Here is a 20,849-nt window from a genome sequence, read left to right on the forward strand (position 1 = left end):
GCAAGATGAGAAGACAGAGAAACACACAGCAGATGAAGGAGCAAGGTAAAAACCCACCAGACCTAACAAATGTAGAGGAAATAGGCAGTCTACCTGTAAAAAGAATTCAGAGTAGTGATAGGAAAGATGATCCAAAATCTTGGAAATAGAATAGAGAAAATACAAGAAATGTTTAACAAGGACCTAGAAGAACTAAAAAGCAAACAAACAGTGATGAACAACACAATAAATGAAATTAAAAATTCTCTAGAAGGGATCAATAGCAAAATAACTGAGGCAGAAGAACGGATAAGTGACCTGGAAGATAAAATAGTGGAAATAACTAGAATAAATAAAAAAGAATAAAGGAATTAAGGACACTCTCAGAGACCTCTGGGACAACATTAAATGCACCAAAATTTGAATTATAGGGGTCCCAGAAGAAGAAGAGAAAAAGAAAGGGACTGAGAAAATATTTGAAGAGATTATAGTTGAAAACTTCCCTAATATGGGAAAGGAAATAGTCAAGTTCAGAAAGTGCAGAGTCCCATACAGAATAAATCAAGGAGAGACACGCCAGGACACATATTAATCAAACTATCAAAAATTAAATACAAAGGAAAAATATTAAAAGCAGCAAGGGAAAAGCAACAAATAACATACAAGGGAATCCCCATAAGGTTAACAGCTGATCTTTCAGCAGAAACTCTACAAGCCAGAAGGGAGTGGCAGGACATATTTAAAGTGATGAAAGGGAAAAACCTACAACCAAGATTACCCAGCAAGGATCTCATTCAGATTCGACAGAGAAATTAAAACCTTTAGAGACAGCAAAAGCTAAGAGAATTCAGCACCACCAAACCAGCTTTACAACAAATTCTGCCCATTTTTTGATTGTTTTTTTTTTCTTGTTCTTGAGTTGTGTGAGCTGTTTGTATATTTTGGAAATTAAACCCTTGTTGGTTGCATCATTTGCCAATATTTTCTCTCGTTCTGCAGCATTTGTTATTTGTAGACTTCTTTTTTTTTAGATGTTGGGGGTAGGAGTTTATTAATTTATTTTTATTTATTTTTTGCTGTGTTGGGTCTTCGTTTCTGTGCGAGGGCTTTCTCGAGTTGTGGCAAGCGGGGGCCTCTCACTACCGCGACCTCTCTTGTGGAGCACAGGCTCCAGATGCGCAGGCTCAGTAGTTATGGCTCACGGGCCTAGTTGCTCCGCGGCATGTGGGATCTTCCCAGACCAGGGCTCGAACCTGTGTCCCCTGCATTAGCAGGCAGATTCTCAACCACTGCACCACCAGGGAAGCCCTATTTGTAGACTTTTTGATGACGGCCATTGTGACCGGCATGAGGCGCACACAAGTTTCTCCTGCTCAGAAGACTGTGTCTCTAAGAATACGTCCTCCTTTTATTTGAACTTTTTCTAAAGGTTCCCTGTGCTCTCTCCCAGTTCTGAATTCTAATATTGTTGTTCCCTGTGGATACAGCTATTTTTCCTCCATTTACCTTTGTTATGAAATCCGTTGCTTGCGTCCCCATGACTGGGAGACCACAAACGAGAAGGCTCTGAAATCCCAGAGACCCAGTGGTCTTCGCTCATCCACCCAAAGCAGAGAGCACCCCAGATACATTGGCGGGGAAGGATCCTTCCCTCCCCGCTGGGACTGTGGAGAAGGCGATGACCCACAGGGAGTGGAGAGTCCATTTCTGCATTTACGAAAGGTTGCTGGGCCGTCACCGGTGCCAACCCCAGGACAGAGACGCTCACCAGGGTGCAAACGATGACCCCTTTACCTGTGAGGTTTCAGAGCTGCGTAAGAGGACCTGGTGGCATGAGAAACCCAGAGGGAGCCCATCTTAATTGCAGACACTCTTGTTCACAGCTCCTTATAAAAGGTAGTTTGGAGCCATGCTAGATCATGTGGGGGAAGTGGACCCCCCCACCTTAAGTGTCATGAATGTCTGCCTCCTGGCCGCATAAAGAAGAGCCTGTCTCGGAAGCGTGGAATGTTCCCTGGACCCAAGCAGCCTAAAATCAACGTTGGTGGTGGATGGAGGCTGCGGGCATGCTGTGGCTGGAGAGGAGGCAGGTGTCTCTCTGGTCGGCATGCTGCCCAGTGCTGGGGACACTCAGCCACAGATGGGGTGGGCACAGGGGGGAGTGTCACGGGGGTGATCCCTCCCTAATCGCGTGGGTTTGTCCCTTGGGTGACATTCTACGGTAGGCGTTTGTGTAAATAAAAGCACTTCCCAGTGCTGAGAATGTTCATTTTCCCGATGGCTAAACCAACAGAAGATGGACAGTGGGACATTACGTCATCCTATAGTTGGGAGCCCACTGAACACCTGAGCAGCAGGTGACAGACCTCAGGTGCCCCATGGTGGGACCCCTGAGAAGGTTCAGACAGATGCTTGCATCTCCCTGTGTGACTGAGTTTTACGACCAGAGAAATAAACATAACACTTCTGTGGGTGAGAGATGCTGGCGGGGGGAGAGGCTGTGACAGTAGTGTTTGAGGAGTCGGTTTGGAAATGCTGCAGGACCTCTTCTGAGAATGGGCACGAATACGGAGGCTTCGGTGAATGGACCGTGGGGTTCTGACCTTACCTTTGTTTCCAGTTCCACTTCGTTCCTCACCATGACTCCCTTTGCCCTGGCATATTTGGAGAAAAGAGAACTGTTGAATCATGGGGCCATTTCCTAGTCTTGGGGACACTGCAGGTAAAACCGTAGTGTGCTCTTCTTTGGGTTTTTTCATTAGGAAAGGACTATTCTTAGCTTCCCAGCGTCTGCTCTGTGCTGGTTTTAAAAGATCCTGAGAGCGACAGCTTTTAACAGACTCCTAAGGGATGCTGAGGGGATTCTATCCCATTTTTCAGCTGGTTTGCTTGATGCTTCAAAGCAATCTCGCCGAAGGAGCCTGATTCCCAGGGCATCAGGTGATGCCAGAAAGGCTGCCAGGATAGGTCCTGGTTGCAAAGAAATGTTAATTAGAACTCATCTCTGATCTCCACACCTCTCACTGCATCCTGTCCCCGCACGTACACTTTTAATAATGTGCAGTTCTATTGTACTGTCCACGGTGACCCATTTCACAGCATGTTGTACTCGTATGTGGTGCCATTTCTCCGCTGGATGGAAAAGTAATAAAATGTTCCGGAGTTGTGGAGAGAGCATGGGCTTTGGCATCTGATGGCCTGGAATCCTAGTTCTTGCTTTGCTGCCTCTGTAGCTGGGCTGCCTTCTTGGAGACCCTCAACGTCCGCAAACGTCAGTTTTCTTGTCTGCAGAATGGAGACAACGGTCATTTGCTTTGGGCTTGCAAAAAGGATTAGAAGGGGTGGATGTCTCAGAGAAAAGCCAATGTAGCCACGGAAAAGTGGTCCTTATCACTCATTACGATGGAGCGGGGCGACCTCCAGGGGAAATGCGCCTTCCATCGAATGAATTGTTACACGAGCGCGTTTGAAGGGACTGTGATCCAACTGTCTTTTAAAAAAATTTTTTTTATTTAACTTAGTTTATTATGTTTTTATTGTCAAAGTCACATAATATAAAACATCCTTTTTTTTTTTTTTTTTTTTTTTTTTTTGCGGAACGCGGGCCTCTCACTTCTGTGGCCTCTTCTGTTGCGGAGCACAGGCTCAGCGGCCATGGCTCATGGGCCCAGCTGCTCCGCGGCATGTGGAATCTTCCCGGACCGGGGCACAAACCCGTGTTCCCTGCATCGGCAGGCGGACTCTCAACCACTGCGCCACCGGGGAAGCCCAAAACATCCTATTTTAACCACATTTAACTGTACAGCTCAGTGGCACTAAGTACATTCACATTATTGTACAACCCTCACCATCCTCCACCTCCCGAATTTTTCAGCTTCCCAAACTGAAGCTGTCCCCATCAAACACTAACTGCTCATTCTCCCACCCCCCGGTCCCTGGCATCTACCAATGTACTTTCTGACTTCATGAATTTGACTGTTCTAGGTGCCTCATATAAGTGGTATCAAACAGCATTTGTCTGCACCCAGTGTATATTGGAATGTATTTTGAAGGTTAACTTAATATATGTCCTGCAAACATACTGTACCTCCTTTTCTTCCCCCTGTGCTATACAGTAGGCCCTCACTAAACCTCTGCTTCCTACACAGTAGTGTACATATGTCAATCCCAATCTCTCAATCCATCCCACTCCCTCTCCCCACTTGGTGTCCATATCTTTCTTCTCTGTCTCTTTCTGCTTTGCAAATAGGCTCATTTATACCATTTTTCTAGATCCCACATATATGCATTAAACGAATATATGATATTCGTTTTTCTCTTTCTGACTTACTTCATTCTATACCTGGAAAAAACCATAATTCAGAAAGATAAATGCATTCCAGTGTTCCGAAACGGTGATTGCTTTAACTTCCTTTCTTCTTCCCAAAAGACATTTAAAAGAGTTTTAAAATTCCAGTTGGAAACTGTAACCCAAAAAGGTGCATGCACCCCTATGTTCACAGCAGCACTGTTCACAATGGCCAAGACATGGAAGCCACCTAAATGTCCATCGACAGGGGAATGGATAAAGAATATGTGGTACATATATACAATGGAATATTACTCAGCCATAAAAAAGAATGAAATAATGCCATCTGCAACAACATGGATGCACCTAGAGATCCCACTGTCTTTGATTTCACTCAGAAGCTCTGGGCTTTGTTGGATATGTGGCCGTGCAAATCGCTTTGGGCCGTTCCCATATCCTGCTGTCATGAGAGTCCATCCCTGACGCTTACAGTAATCCATTGAAATCTGCAGCCCCGTTACAACAAAGACCAGCCTCTTTGCAGCAGCTTCCAGAACTTACAACAAATCACTGGAATTGCAAAGTGGTGGGCCGGGGGAAACATTTTCCATCAGCATTCACACATTGTCTATAAATGAAAATGCAAATGATTTGTTTTAGTTTGCGACCATCAAGCAGTTGGCAGGGGTGGGGGGCATGGAGCTTTGTCCTGGGGTGTGCATTTTATATAGAAAATGTATGAAAGGAAAAAAAATCGATCAAATGGATGAAAGGAAAAAAATCAATCAAAGCCATATATGCAGGCATCTATTTTCAGGTTCATGTTTCGTCACGACACCAACCTGCTGAAAGGTTACTGATTCCACGTTCAACCAATCCTCTTGTGAGTCTGTTTATGTTTTATAGGCAAGTTCATTTGTGTCGTTCTTTAGATTCCACATATAAGTGGTAACATATGGTGTTTGTCTTTCTCTGTTCTGACTTACTTCACTTAGTATGATCATCTCTAGGTCTGTCCACATTGCTGTAAATGGCATTATTTCATTCCTTTTTTATGGCTGAGTCATATTCCATTGTATATATGTACCACCACCTCTTATTTATTCCTCCCTCTGTCGGTGGACACTTAGGTTGTTTCCATGTCTTGGCTATTGTGCATAGTGCTGCTGTGAACAGTGGGGTGCATGTATCTTTTCGAATTAGTTTTGTCTGGATATATGCCCAGGAGTGGGATTGCTGGATCATATGGTAGCTCTATTTTTAGTTTTTTAAGGAACCTCCATACTGTTCTCCATAGATTATATTCCTACCAACAGTGTAAGAGGGTTCTTTTTTCTCCACACCCTCCCTAGCATTTGTTATTTCTGTTCTTTTTGGTGATGGCCATTCTGACAGGTGTGAGGTGATATCTCGTGGTTTTGGTTTGCATTTCCCTGATGATTAGCAGTGTTGAGCATCTTTTTGTGTGTCTGAACCCACCTCAGCAGTGGCCACCTGGCTCCATTTTGGATGTCTGAACCACAGTTACTCCATTCTGAGTTTTAAATGTATGTTTCCTTCATGGCTAAAGCAGATGTACAATGCATGTTTAATAGGCCACAAACATGCTGTTTTGGTTAGCCTAAAGTTCAAATTAAATCATGTATAAGCCAGGATGACTTCCCTATACCTCAATATGTCAAAATTACCTCTATGGTTTTCCCCTTTGGATTACAAATCTTTCTTTTTTATTGAAGTATAGTTGATTTACAATGTTGTGTTAGTTTCTTGTGTAGAACTAAGTGATTCAGTTTTATATACATATATATTCTTTTATATATTTTATGTATACATTTTTATATATAAAATTTTATATAATAGTCTTTTATATATTTTATATAACCTTTTATATATCTATGAATGTGTATTCTTTTTCAGATTCTTTTCCCTTATAGTTTATTATAAGATACTGAACATGGTTCCCTGTGATATACAGTAGGTTCTTGTTTATCTATTTTTTATATAATAGTTCATATCTGTTAATCCCAAAGTACTAATTTATTCCTCACCCCCTTTTTCCCCTTTGGTAACCGTAAGTCTGTTTTCTATGTATGTGAGTCTGTTTCTGTTTTGTAGATAGGTTCATGTGTATTATTTTTTAGATTCCACCTGTAAGTGATATCATGTGATATTTGTCTTTTTCTGTCTGACTTACTTCACTTAGTATGAACATTTCTAGGTCCATCCATGTTGTTGCAAATGGCATTATTTTGTTCTTTTTGATGGCTGAGTAGTATCCCATTGTATATACAGACCACATCTTCTTTATCCATTCCTCTGTTGATGTACACTTAGGTGGCTTCCATGTCTTGGCTATTGTAAATAGTGCTGCTATGGACATAGAGGTGCATGCATCTTTTTGAATTAGTTTTGTCTGCGTATATGCCCAGTAGTGGAATTGCTGAGTCATATGGTCACTCTATTTTTAGTTTTTTGAGAAACCTCTCCACACAGGAGTACTGTTCTCCACAGTGGTTGCACTAATTTACATTCCCATGAATAGTGTAGGAGGGTTCCCTTTTCTCCACAGCCTCGCTGACATTTGTTATTTGTGCTCTTTTTTTATAGTTATTATTGAGAAAAGAATGTCTTTAATTTATCAAAAAAGTATTTCCTTTAATTGAAGAAAAGTGTACACACTGCAATAATCTGAAACCTAGAGGCTCTAATCAGAGCACTCAAAGTCTAAGAAATTGAGGAACCTATACTGCAAAATTAGTTAATCCCAGGATTTATATTTCTGTGGACAGCAGGTTGTTGTCTTGTGCTTTCTTATTTATCTAACTTGACAGTTTCTTTTAATTGAAGTGTTTAGACAATTTATTTTAATTACCAATAGAGTTGCTGTTTATTTTTATTTGTGCCATCTGTTCTGTGTTCCATTTTCCTCTTTTTTTTCCTTCTCTCTTTTTCTTTATTTTAATTTTTATTCTTAAATTGAAGTATAGTTGATTTACAATGTTGTGTTAGTTTCAGGTGTACAGCAAGGTGATTTATAAATAAGTTCTTTTGTTTCATTTTTTTTAGATTCCACATATAAGTGGTATCATATATTTGTCTTTCTCTGTCTGACTTACTTCACTTAATATAATAATCTCCAAGTCCATCCATATTGCTGCAAATGGCATTATTTCATTCTTTTTATGGCTGAGTAATATTCCATTGTATATATATATATATATACCACATCTTCTTTATCTGTTCATCTGTTGATGGATATTTAGGTTGCTTCCATGTCTTGACTATTGTAAATAGTGTTGCTGTGAACATTGGTGTGCATGTCTCTCTTTTTTTTTTTTTAACATCTTTAATGGAGTATAATTGCTTTACAATGGTGTGTTAGTTTCTGCTTTATAACAAAGTGAATCAGCTATACATATACATATATACCCATATCTCTTCCCTCTTGCATCTCCCTCCCACCCTCCCTATCCCACCCCTAGGTCGTCACAAAGCACTGAGCTGATCCCCCTGTGCTATGCAGCTGCTTCCCACTAGCTATCGGTATTACATTTGGTAGTGTATATATGTCCATGCCACTCTCTCACTTTGTCCTGTCTTACCCTTCCCCCACCCCATGTCCTCAAGTCCATTCTCTAGTAGGTCTGCATCTTTATTGCCGACCTGCCCTATGGTTCTTCATGACCTTTTTTTTTTGGTTTAGAATCCATATAAATGTGTTCACATACGGTATTTGTTTTTCCCTTTCTGACTGACTTCACTCTGTATGACAAACTCTAGGTCCATTCCACCTCACTACAAATAACTCTATTTCATTTCTTTTTATGACTGAGTAAGATTCCATTGTATATATGTGCCACATCTTCTTTATCTATTCATTGGATGATGGACACGTAGGTTGCTTCCGTGTCCTGGCTATTGGAAATAGAGCTGCAGTGAACATTATGGTATATGATTCTTCTTGAATTATGGTTTTCTCAGGGTATATGCCCAGTAGTGGGTTTGCTGGGTCGTATGGTAATTCTATTTTTAGTTTTTTAAGGAACCTCCGTACTGTTCTCCACAGTGACTGTATCGATTTACATTCCCACCAGCAGTGCAAGAGGGTTCCCTTTTCTGCACACCCTCTCCAGCATTTATTGTTTGTAAATTTTTTTGATGATGGCCATTCTGACTGGTGTGAGGTGATATCTCATTGTGGTTTTGATTTTCATTTCCCTGATGATTAGCAGTTTTGAGCATCTTTTCGTGTACCCATTGGCCATTTGCATTTCCTCTTTGTAAAAATGTGTATTCAGTTCTTCTGCCCATTTTTAAGTTGGGTTGTTTCTTTTTTTAATGTTGAATTGCTTGAGCTGTTTATGTATGTTGAATATTAATCCCTGTCGGTCATATCATTTGGAAATACTTTCTTGCTTTTGGTAGGTTGTTTTTTTGTTTTGTCGATGGTTTCCTTTGCTGTGCAAAAGCTTTTAAGTTTAAGTAGGTCCTATTTGTTTATTTTTGCTTTTATTTCCTTTATTTTAGGAGACGTAGCAAAAAAAATATTGCTGTGTTTTATGTTGAGTGTGCTGCCTATGTTTTCCTCTAGGAGTTCTATAGTATCCATTCTTATACTTAGGTCTTTAATCCATTTTGAGGGGTTTTTTTTTTGTATATGGTGTTAGAAAATGTTCTAATTTTATTCTTTTAAATCTAGCTGTCCAGTATCCCCAGCACCACTTATTGAAGAGACTGTCTTTTCTCTAGTGTATATCCTTGCCTCCTTTATCACAGATTATTTGACCACAGGTGTGTGGGTTTGTTTCTGGGCTTTCTGTCCTGTTCCATTTACCTATGTGTCTGTTTTTCTTGTCAGTACTGTACTGTTTTGGTGACTGTAGCTTTGTAGTATAGTGTGAAGTCAGGGAGCATGATTCCTCCATGCTGTGTTCTTCTTTCTCAAGGTTGTTTTGGCTATTTGGGTTTTTTGGGGGTTTCCACACAAATCTTAAAATTATTCTAGTTATGTGGAAAATGCCATTGTTATTTTGATAGGGGATGCGTTGAATCTGTAGATTGCCTTCCCCAAGGATTCCTGACCAAGGTTCCAATATACATAGAATCTCAGATGAGATAATCAACCACCAGCCCACTTTTTGTGATCTGATCCTGGTGACATTCTCCACACAGTGCCTCTCAAATAGGAACTTGCTCAATGATTCCCAGAGATATTTATTGATGCTGATGGTTCTCATGGAGCATGTTTAGTGTTGATACTGAAATCCTGCATTTCTAACAAGTGCCCAGGAGGTGCTGTTGCTTCTGGTCCCAAACCACACTTTTCAGCAGCAAGGCTTTAGAGCCGTCTTCTCAAAGCTTGCCCTGTTTTATGTGTCCCCTGGGGTACTGATTCCCTATGTAGATGCCTCTGTTCCTACCCAGGAGCTTTGGTTTGACCATGTCTGGGAAGCCTTTCTAAAACTACTTGTAGGATGTTGGTTCTCCATCAGAGACCTCTGTACCTCGCAAGAGAGACACTTGACATGGACGGTTAGACATTTTTAGTTGTCATAGTGGGAGAGGTGGGTGGCGACCCCTTCCATCTGGTGGGTATAGATGAGACAGGCTGCTCACCATCCTACAGTGTGCAGGACAGCACCTCACACAGAGAATTATCCAGTCATGTGTCAACCAGGGGGAGGCTGAGAAATCCTGGTTCGTATGAGTTGACATGCTCCTCTGGCCCAGAAGGAAGCCTCAGTCCTTAGGGGCACCTGCAGATTTCAGCAGGATTTTCTCCCCTCTCTAATGTAACAAACCCCACACTCCCTAATCCTCTCTCCTTCCTACTTCATGATCTCATTTTCTTCTTATAGGCAGTCTTCATTCACTAATGTGTAACTTCCACAACGTCATGGGCTTTGGACTTTGGTGTTGGCTGCATCCCCAGTGCTGGAGCTGGCTAATCAATGAGGCCGTATGTGTCCCTGGGGACTTTTATTCTAGAGGCCGGGGTGCACTGGCCCGGGTGCATTTAGAAGGAAATAAGAGTCGCTCAGCATCCCGCACTGTAGGACTGTTTATACCCGAAATACGTAAAGAAATGGAAAGCTAGTCGTGGCAGGTTCGGTAACAGTGGGGTTGTTTCAAGAAGGAAGTCGCCACGTAGAAACTGATAGAGAATCAGGATTCCTCTGTTAAATGAGTACCCGGGTTGTACATTTCAGCATAGCTTCCAAGGGTGTCTCGTCAGTCTGACTCAGGAAAGGATCTCCGTCTTTCCGTTAATGGTCAGGCGCTTTGGAACCACTTGGAGGTGGCACACGGCCCAAGCCAAGAACAGATAAACCCTCGATGTGAGTAGTGAAGGCAACATCTATACCTTATCTCAAATTTTCTTGCTAGAAATCCTCACCCCTTGGAGCTTCCTTTCAGCCCATGCTAGCCACTGAGAACCTCTCGAAGCTATCCAGGTGGAGAGGAAAAGAGAGATATTAAGAGAAAAACAAGTGACATATTCCATGACCTTACTAATCCCTGTGGAAGCTTTCAGGCATGCAGGTAGATATGGACAGGACAAAATTTCCTACGAATGTCAGAGACGGCAACTTCCAGAGAGAAGAGGTTCCATTGTCTCTCTCCCCTGTTTACCTTTGGCTTGATGTTCCTATATTGGTATTTATCCTTTGGTGTCTGTTCTTTGTGTTCATTTCAGCCTGTGTGTTTGTCTTACTAAATAGTAGACACTTAATTCCTGGGTGGGTATTTCAGTCAGTCAGCCTCTGCACCTAATCCTTGATCAAAATGTTTCTTGTCAATGAAATAGGAATTGGTTTTTTCCATCCCTCCACCCTACTCTAATAATTGGTGAGTGTTAGCTAATGCCAGGCTGGAAACAAAATCCGACGTGCAGAACAGTGAATCCCAGGCCAGCCCTTCTCCAGGTGTATACACTCAGTGAGGGAAGAGTCTCAGTTCTCTGTAGAAGGACTCAGCTTTTCCTTTATCTTACAGTAACTTAGTAGAATGTATACAGTATAGTCCAGTATACAGTAACCTTTTATACATATCTGCATTATAAAGAGAGTGTATTCTGTAAGATTCCTACTGTCCAGTGTTTGGTCTGTGTTAATAAATATTGATTTGGTGCCACAACATGTGAACCAGATTCATAACTCAGAACTCGTGAACCAGACTCAGTTCACCATCCAGTGAGGTGTCTTCCAGTGAAAGGAGATGGAATACCATCAGGCTAACTGGTGATTGCCAAACATATCACCTGTTTCTAAGTTGAAGGATGAAAAATAAGGCAAGGCAGGAACATGGAGTGTGTTTGAAATCCACTTCGTGCGAGTCACATTTTCCAAAAGGAAGGGTTTTGAGTGAAGCTCTGATGATGGCTGGAAGAGTGAGTGAAGTGTGTATCTGTGGGTAGGACATGCTGGGACGTGGGAACAGAAAATACACAGGGGTTTTGAACGGTCCTTTTGGTTGTAACTGTAAATATCCTAAAGGTGTGTTCACTTTGTCAAGGCATTTCCATTTACAGAAATTTTAAAATGATTGATACATATAAGTATGATTCACTGGTTTGTTGTTTGTAATGTTGAAATATTTAAAACAACAATCTGGTAGCTATGACATATAGTGTGAGATGTAAAAAATTAATACATTAGATCTCTATGAATCAACATACAAATAATCTCTAAACATATTACCCTGTGAAAAAGAGCAGAAGCAAGATTCTCCATATAGTTTCATTCTTATGTATGTGCAAAACAAAGACTGCTGTCCAATATATTAATAGGTTTGTGTTTTAATGAAAATGCGTGCATACGTGTCATGTGTAAATTATACCAATCTGTTGAGAGGACCCAATTCTGTCTAGGGGATTAAAGAACAGTTCAGGATATAGAGATATTTTAATATGAACTCATATGTTTATGTATATTTTGACGTCTTAATCAGATTTGGGGGTTTTAGGTCGTGCTAACCTCATAAGAGTAGGACAGTCTCCCTCACCATCTCCTTCTGAAAACTTTGACTAAGTTTAGTGCCGTCTCTTCTTTGTATGTCTGAGAGGATTCTGCAGTGAAATCTTCTGGACCTCCAAGTTCTTAATGGAAAATCGTATGATGACAGATTGAAATTCTTTAATAAGAAAAGGGACTCGTCAAATTTTGTGTTTCATCTTGTGTCAGTGTTGGTAACAGCTCTTTCGAGAAATGTGTCCATTTCATCGAAAGGGTTAATTTGGTTGGCATAACTTTGGTTTTCTTCTACATTTTTCTTCATTTCTGTAGCATTTGTGGTGACTACCCTGTTTTCCTTATTAAGACTGCTCACACCACGATCACATATACTATTTCACAGTTGTTTAACTTGTCTATACCAGGTCCTACCTTTCAATATTCCTTAAGAGGTTCATCCCGTCACTCTCTATTCTATTGCCTATGTGTATTTCCACCCAACCAATCCAGCATTTCCTGACATACTGTGAAGACCAGAGTTAGAACTCCAACTGCATACACCCTATTATACAGGAGAGATAATTCAAACATTGCCATTGAGGGCTTTGTTACTTTCAGACAGTCCCTGTAATCTTCACAACTTTTGTCTCTGACACTGGCCAGCTGTACATTTGGAGTCTGTGTCTGTGTAGGCACTCAAACATTTATTCTGGTAAATATTGCTTAGATGTAGCTTTATTTTCCCAGGGCTTGGACCAGTTCTCTGAACTTTGGCCCCACCCTGGGAATAAATTATGCCTGGAGGCTGCTAGATCTTCCAGACCGAAAGCACCTTGAGTGCTGTGCGGAGCTGATCACTGTGCTGTGCTGGTTAGAGTGGGAGTGGCCACTCCTCGGGGAATACTAATGTCTGCTGCTCTTCGAAGCATGAGAGGATGGAACACCATCTTTAGATGTTTGGAGCTGTGTTTGCAGGTACATCTTCCTGACTGAGCTCTCAGTCATCTGGCCCCTCCAAGCAGTACACTGACTTCGTGATCCTGTGGATTGACCAAGTCTCAGCTGCTTCCCCATCTTTGATTACTAAGGATCTAATCGTTAAGAAATATCAGGTCTTCAGCACAATTTCAGAAGTGTTGGTGCTGTCAGAATAGGCATTTCCCCTCAATGACGGCACGTGGCATCTTGCATTTTCTGTGCATAAATGTCAGTGATTCAAACACAAGTTCCCCTTCCTGTAATGAATAAGATGCTTTCTGGGGACGTTTTTCTTGACCAGACTGCCCCCTCTCACTACAATATGAGTCTCCATAACCCTTTCCCCTGTCCGGTGATGGTTTAGTCCTTTTTCTCCTCTCCTGGACATCTCTAGGACATCTGTATTTAATCCTCATCAGAATTGTGTCTGATGGAACATCTATCCTATGAAGGGCACGTTTTCCTGGGTACTTAATGTGGATATTTGTGTTTTAAATTAGTTGACTTTCTGCACAGACACACATGTGCAGGGTATATATTACATCTATTTATTTAAACCCTCTGAAATCAAGTAGCACCAGATGGGACATGAATGGTGACCAGGAGAGATGAAATGGAAAAGGGAGTGTGATTCTGAAGAGAGAAGGATGATTGTTATGCAGGAACCAGGAACGTTGCCTTCATGTTGTTGACCTTGATTCCATGGAGAAGATGATGTGCCTGGTTCTCAGTGACACATCCTGCAGGTGAATAAAACAGGACCAAAGTTTAGTAGAGTTGACTGTATGACAGCTGACAGGGGTGAGCCTCAGGTAGTGGGACTTCCAAGGGTAGAGGAGCTGTTAGTAAATCCAATGGACAAATTCCTGTGGACACATCTCTGTGACATGGGAGGATCCATTTGGAATTTTCCTAAGGATGTACATATGGTGGGACCTTTCCCATTTGGGATCCACTCTAGGAGTTATGATTTCAGGATTCATGCTCGTGTGGATGTTTCATGTAAAACTGGTTTACCAGTTCTGTGATTGAGGTACACTTCTCTCCAATTCCAAAAGTTTTGTCTTTTGGGGCTTTGAGAATTGTTTTAAAAGATTTTTATTTTGGAGTATAGTTGATTAACAATATTGTGTTAGTTTCAGGTGTACAGCAAAATGATTGAGTTATATGTATACGTATATCAATTCTTTTTCAGATTTTTTTCCCATATAGGTTATTACAGAATATTGTGTATAGCTCCCTGTGCTTGTTGTTTATCTATTTTATATATAGTAGTGTGTATATGTCAATCCCAAGCTCCTGATTTATCCATCCCCACCCCTTCCCCACTTTGGTAACTATAAGTTTTTTTCTCTGTGACTGTTTCTGTTTTGTAAGTACGTTCTTTTGTATCCGTTTTTAGATTCCACACATAAGTGATATCATATTATATTTGTCTTTCTCTGCCTGACTTACTTCACTTAGTATGATCATCTCTAGGTCCATCCATGTTGCTGCAAACAGCATTATATCATTCTTTTTTATGGCTGAGTGATATTCCATTGTACATATTCTTATCACATTCACCTGGAAGCTAGTGTTTTTATTTGCTTTTTCTCTTCCATTTTGTTTGAACAGAAAAATAAAAACACACTTTAGCCTAGATCGGTGTCATTTTCTGAGGCTCTCTTAGTTTAGAAAGTTGAAAGATTCCGCTATAACAAAATCACCTTCTGAAGGGGAATATAAACCAAACGCATGTTTCAGACCGTGTGGTTGGAAGGCCTTGAGCGGGGCAAAATTAAACATTGTTCTTGCAGAAAGTGTGAGTTCTCTTTAACCCCAGTCCTCCTAGAGTTGAGATGTGTATGGACAACCATCATGTCAGGACTGACTGGAACACAAATTAGTTTCCACCAACTTCTGGCCTGCTTCTCTGTAATGACTCTGGTTGGCATGATTCCTGCAGGATGAGGTGTCTCACCAGAACTGCTCAGCATGAATCAACCAACAAATCTGAAATTTAATAGGGCTCAAGAGAAGTGAAATTACCTAATGTAACAGAAAAATTTCTCTAGTGACAGAATTTAAGTTACTGGGACACAAAATGGTTACCTACAAAATTTGGCACATATGAAATCACAGCATGTGCTTGTTGATTTGTTTGATGAAACAGCATTAATAACAGGCTGTGTTTACTTAGAATTAGGTGGTGAAGTCACTTTTTTTTTTTCCCACTGGGGAAAATCAAAAGGCCAGGAATCAAAGAGCCACCGATTACTACCATTTCTCAGTATTTCCAAAGTTTCTTTTTTTTAAGTAATGGATTTTATAAAAGATTACTTGTGGAAGAGGAAGTTTTAAATAAATTGACTTGTTTCCTGATAGCATATTTACATACGAGGTGAATGATACATTCAGGAAAAAGTATAGTTCTGTTACCAGTTTCCGTGACATTCACAGTATTTTCTTCTGGAATCCCCTCTTCTCTCGTCATCTGCTTGAACTTCTCAAAGTCTTCCTCTTTAATGTTATTTCCTCTGCCTGAAAATCACCATGCAGAAAGCAGAATTTTGCCCATTAGAACCCAGGGAAATGTCTGAATACAGAACAAGGAATTGAATGTGCAAATCAAATTTCTCTTGGTGTACAATGTAAGAGAGTCTCAAATGGTTACCGTTTCCCATGACACAAATGTCTGCTGTCTGTCTTAAGAATGAATCCCAGTCCAACTCTGTAACTAGGCACCGTCCAGCATCAGCAGCAAGACCCCAAAGGCTGAATTTGGGGCTCAATCATCACAATATGGAACCTACTTGGTCCTTTATCAACCTCCTAGAATCTATACCTGACACTCATGCCTTGTTCTAGACTGAGATTAACTGGAAACACGATTCTCCGCTTCCAGAGACATATTCACCCTGTCACACAGGGTGATGGGTGATGGGAGAAAATTTATTCTCTAATTACCCCACCATTCTACCCAATACCTCTTCCGAAATAGACACCTGTTGTCCCAGTGGTACACACATCCATCAGTGCCCCTGTGTGGGTGTTTGGGGTGATGCCAGTATCCCTAATAACAATGCAGCAGAACAGTTGAACAAGATGAAGATTGATTGATTTATTTATTTATTTGTTTTTAATTTATTTATTTTTGGCTGAGTTGGACTTCGTTGCTGCGTGCGGGCTTTCTCTAGTTGCAGCGAGTGGGGGCTACTCTTTGTTGCGGTGCGTGGGCTTCTCACTGCAGTGGCTTGTCTTGTTATGAACCACAGGCTCTAGGCACATGGGCTCAGTAGCTGTGACTCGCAGGCTCTAGAGCGCAGGCTCAGTAGTTGTGGCATGTGGGCTCAGTATTTGTGGCTCACAGCCTGTAGAGCACAGGCTCAGTAGTTGCGGCGCATGGGCTTAGTTGCTCCACGGCATGTGGAATCTTCCTGGACCAGGGCTTGAACCCGTGTCCCCTGCATTGGCAGGCGGATTCTTAACCACTGCACCACCAGGGAAGCCCTGAAGATTTATTTTTAAAGCTTCAGTTCCAAGGCTCAGAATGCATTAGAAAAGTGGCATGAATGGAGCAATGGAGGTCAGCCTGATTATAACCAGGGCTTGAAATTAGTTGACATGTTAAACTATTCCTAGTAAAACTCCGTAGTTTACTTTTTAATTTCCGCAGGTGGGAATTATTTTTGAAATTTCTGATGATCTGATACTTCCCACCCCTACAAGCCCCTTTTTCTTGATAGATTACTTTCCAGGGTTGTTAACTCAGTAAACATAAAGACCTAGGCCTAGTACCCTGAGTAATGAATATTGTCAGCACATACTGACTTTCTGAATAAAAAAAGTGACAATGGAAATGTTACATGACAGTGGCAATGGGAATATTAGGATGTAATACATACCAGTCAGTCCAGTAAATTTTGTAGTCTTGCCTTGTTCATCCATGTTGACATTATACATTCTCAGAGCATTTTCAGAGATAGGAATAATTCTGATTTTATTTTTACCTACATCTGTGAGAGAGAATATACATATATACAACCCCACATTAATTAATTTATTGTCAATTAGATTTATCATGGCACATTTAGGGTATTAGCAACAGTACATCCTGTATTGATCTCTGTCTTGCTCCATGGGTGTGCTGAATGCTACAACTGATTATAAAGCAAGGCAAGCAGGGAAGAGTTTTCCTTATTCCCACCTTCTTATACAATTAAACTGGCCACACCTTGCTATTTTACTAAGATGTTTTCTAGAACATGTTTTTTAATGAACCCAACAGTTTTTTTAAACAACATGAGCAATTTATCAGATCCAAATTCTACAGTTCTTTGGTTTTCCATGATCCCAGCCGTGGAATTGACTTCTCTTTGGGACCAAAGTCAATAAACCACTGAAAACTTTGTGATCCTGAGTGCCTACCCTGTACCAGGGAACCGTCTGAACACTGTCTATTAATTATTGCATTTCCTTTGCCCCTTGGTCTAGGTTATTACTTAAAAAATGTGTAGAGACCACTACCATGTCTGTTGGTATGAAGACAGTTTTACTTGCTAGGATATGCAAGCAGTGACCACCTAACAGTTAATTCACACCCCGCCTGGAGGGTTGCACCTTCATCTCTGGCTCTGCCCGTCCACTCTGCCTTGTTTATCTGGGGAAGAGTAAGCAGTGACCTACCTTGCTTTCCTTCTAAACCCTCTAAATGCATTCCCTCGTCTAGCCCTGCATCACACCTTATTGGAATCGCTCATCCAGGTAGGATGTCAAAGTGCCCAGCTGTGTTCCTGAAACCCCAAATACCATTGCTCATTGTCTGAAACACTGAAAAAGCTGCTTGAGAAAAAGAAAAAAATAGCAGCCGAAACAGCTTCAAAGTCTCATAGCCCTAGACAGGTACATGCGTCTTGCCCAAGGCCACTCTGAGTCCATGAGCCTTGGGTTACATTGGGACAGTTTAAATCAGCTTATGCATCTCTTCAGGTCGTCAGTGACCACCCGTGTTATAACCGTGGTTTTACAGAGGTGGACATTGCAGCATCACTAGATAGGCTGTAAAGGCAATGAAGGTGATGGAGACAATGAAAGTAAATCTGTCTTCCAGGTCTCACGTCATCATCAAGGCCACTGCTGTGTGCTGCATACTGTGGGTACACATTAGAGTCCCCAAATCAAAGGGCGGGGGGTGGTGAGGGTTTCCAATAGCTAGTTCCCAAGAGACCTGCACAAGAAGGCCAGCTACTCTGTTTTTCTTCCATCTTAAGTTGCCCTTTCAAAATCCATTTAAATGATGTACAGCAGTGGAGAACAGTGAAGAAAATATAGTAGAAGCATTAATGAATCAGCAAAAGGAAAAATTAATACAGGAGTTAAAAAAAATCTACTCCCAATCTAAAAATTACTGATGAATGTGTAGGGGTATGTTTCAGGCGTATGTTTACTTGTGTTCATTGTACCATCACTTTGCTGTTGGTTATGTTAGGCAACGGTAGGAAGCACAGGTTGATAATGTTTACATTTTAATCCAATATGTACCCCTTAGACCATTCCAAATTCAGAGTGAATGAATTGAAAAGGACTTAGAGATAGAAATCTGAGCCAACATCCCCATCGCTTTGAACAGAAGCTGTGTTTATGAAGAAATGTGCTTGAGAATTGAAATCATTTATGATATTCTTGGATGTATATTCATCCATCAGACATTAGATGGATTAAGATGTTCTAAGATTGTTTTTATTATTTATGTATTTATTTTTTAAAGAAGATGTTGGGGGTAGGAGTTTATTAATTAATTTATTTTTGCTGTGTTGGGTCTTTGTTTCTGTGCGCGGGCTTACTCTAGTTGTGGCAAGCTGGGGCCACTCTTCATCGCGGTGCGCGGGTCTCTCACTATTGCGGCCTCTCTTGTTGTGGAGCACAGGCTCCAGACGCGCAGGCTCAGTAGTTGTGCCTCACGGGCTTAGCTGCTCTGCGGCATGTGAGATCCTGCCAGACCAGGGCTCGAACCCGTGTCCCCTGCATTGGCAGGCAGATTCTCAACCACTGCGCCACCAGGGAAGCCCTAAGATTGTTTTTAAAAAGTGTACTCTACGGAGTGGCATTGATGTCTAAACTCAAGATAGTTCCATGAGACGTTAGTTCCTAAGGTTGTTTTAGATGATGTAGAAACAGTTTCATATACTGAGAACCTTATGAAGTACAAGTTCTCCACACCTGTGCTTAGTCTCTCAATGAGTAACACTCCTAATGGGGCGGGGGCGGGCTGTCCAATTCGTGTGATTGAACCCTTTGCTCATGACCAGGTGCTTGGAAGATTTAGTGACTAGTGCCTGGTCACACCTCTAATTGTTAATAGAACTAGAATTCAGATATATGGAGTGGTTGGAGGAAGTTGAGACCAAGATTTCTACCCTGATACACCTTTACCAGTGAAGCACTCTCATATTTACAGTCAAGTTGGAAAACATGGTCTGCTGTCTTTCTTGCGTTAGCAGATAATTCTATGCATTTTCCATGGAACCTTAAAAATAAAAGATCTTCAAGTTGGTTGATTACAGTGATAAAAATGTGACATACAATTAGGATTTTCTCTGTTTTACCCTCTTTAGACCCTGTGTCAGGTATCCTTTTAGCGCCTATGGAATGATGTGACATTCGAAAGAGTAGAAATATGTTGTCTAACATCAAGCAGCTATCAGGAGGCAAGGATGTCATGTCTACACATAAAATGCGAGCAGAAGTTCCAAAGATAAACTGCAAATAAACAGGTCACGTTTACAGCCAAATAAACATGAAGAAATCTAGAATTTTAGAAAAGAAGAAAACAAGTCTTTCCTTTAAATACTTTCTGGAAATTGAGAGGTCTAGCCATCATGACAGACCTTAGGGGTTCTCACAACCCTGGCAATGATTTATTAGATAATATGATAGCCAAAAAATTAAACAGTTTAATTTCATCAAAACACAAATGTCTTCTATAAAAAACCTTTTAGAGAATTAAACACTGAAAACCACACGTGTATACAAACACATGCACACACAAGCAAATGCAGAAATACACATGATACACATCTGACATAAGGAAATTATGTATATGTAATGTAAGATAATTACGTGTCACCTGTATAACAAAATGCTTTGTCTTCATATATCTGTGTGTAAGTATAAGACAAAAACATGTTATTTGTCATATATGAAGATGCACACAACGCAAATAAAAGGGAAATAACCCAATAAAAATTGGATAAATTATTGAACAGACACATCCAGAAGAATGGCGGTGTGAAACTGTGTACCCCCATTATTCGTCATTAGGGAAAAGCCAGTTAAAACCACAGTGAGATTCCACTTTACATTAATGAGACTGGATGAAATTGAAGACAATGTTTATTCCAAGTTTGTAAAAGGACGTATTACAGTTGAATGTCTTAAACACTGGTGGTGATAATCCAAAAGGAATTGTTACTGGGTACTTTACCAATTCCTGTAGCTAAATATACACTTGTACTAGGAAGCAGCCACTCCATGCCAACCCAAGAGGACTGAGAGTATATGTCAACACAAGGATTAGTACAGAACTATTCACATGAGAGTTAGTCAGAGTCATCAAAGATCAGGAATAACACAGTTGTCCAATAACTGCCAAAATATGAATATTCATATCC

This window comes from Hyperoodon ampullatus, assembly GCF_949752795.1.
Source record: "Hyperoodon ampullatus genome assembly, chromosome: X".
NCBI lineage: Eukaryota > Metazoa > Chordata > Mammalia > Artiodactyla > Ziphiidae > Hyperoodon > Hyperoodon ampullatus.